Source organism: Gossypium arboreum, chromosome 12 (genome assembly GCF_025698485.1).
Source record: "Gossypium arboreum isolate Shixiya-1 chromosome 12, ASM2569848v2, whole genome shotgun sequence".
NCBI classification, from domain to species: domain Eukaryota; kingdom Viridiplantae; phylum Streptophyta; class Magnoliopsida; order Malvales; family Malvaceae; genus Gossypium; species Gossypium arboreum.
The window spans coordinates 50,131,217-50,132,693 of NC_069081.1; positions in this window are offsets into that span (position 1 = coordinate 50,131,217).

Sequence of the window (1,477 nt, forward strand, 5' to 3'; positions counted from 1 at the left end):
AGTCTCGAAAGAGATATTAACATAATTTAGGGATTTCTACAGATCAAGACAAGTGAGTAAATCGTTTGAATCAGAGTCAGAATAATAAGTGAAGTTTAGGTGGATTCTTTCCTAGGTATTGTCCTCTTTATAAGTTTTCCTCAAGTATTTTTCCCAATTCTCTCTCTGTCACGTTTAGTATTTAATTAGTTAGTTAATTTTAGATTAAAACAAATCCCTTATATTTTAGGCTAAATAATAGAAAGATAGTTAATACTAGTACTTTTAGTCCTTGTGGATACGATATTCTGGACTCACCATAGCTATACTACTATTCGATAGGTGCACTTGCTTTAGTCGTGATCATAGTCTAGTTTAGTGATTCATAAAATGATCATCAGTTATTGCCGATAGACTGACTAAATTGGCTCATTTTATTCTAGTGCATACCGATTACTCACTTGATAAGTTAGCCGAATTGTACATTGGTGAAATTGTTAGGCTGCATGGAGTACCTATATCAATTGTATTGAATAGAGATCCAAGGTTCACTTCACGGTTTTGGAAGAAGTTATAAGAAGCTTTAGGTACAAAGCTGAATTTTAGCATTACTTTTCATCCACAGACTGATGGTCAGTCTGAGCGAGTAATTGAAATCTTGGAAGACATGCTCCGATGCTACATATATTAGAATTTCAAGGTAGTTGAGAAAAATACTTACCGTTGGTGGAGTTTGCCTACAGCGACAGTTATCAGTTGAGTTTGAAAATGGCACCTTATGAGGCATTATATGGGCGTAAGTGTCGAACGTTGTTGTATTGGACCGAGCTCAAAGAAAATTAGATTCACGGGATTGATTTGGTTAAGGAAACTGAAGTGAAGGTAAAAATTATTTGAGATTGCTTGAAAGCTGCTTCGGATAGACAAAAATCTTACGCAGATTTGAAAAGAAAAGAAATTGAGTATCAAGTCGGTGATAAGGTATTTTTAAAAGTATCTCCATGGAAAATCTTTTTGACATTTGGTAGAAAAGGCAAGTTGAGTCCTCATTTTATAGGGCCGTATGAGATCACCTAGAGAATAGAGCCGGCTGCTTATTGGTTAGCCTTACCATTGGAGCTGGAAAAGATTCATGATGTATTTCATGTGTCTATGTTGCGTCGATATAGATCAGATCCTTCACATGTAATTTCACCAACAGAAGTTGAGATTCGACCGATATGACTTATGGTGAAGAACTGATTAAGATTTTGGCATGAGAAGTTAAACAATTGAGAAACAAAAACATTGCCTTGGTGAAAGTGTTATGGCAAATACATGGGGTTGAAGAGGCTACATGGGAGCCCATGGAAGCCATGAGGAAACAATACCCAAACCTTTTTACCGGTAAGATTTCGGGGACGAAAATCCCTAAAGGGGGGAGAGTGTAACATCCTGAATTAGAGTCTAGTTGGAATAGTAGTTTTGAGACCACAAATTCGAAATAGAAATAATTATT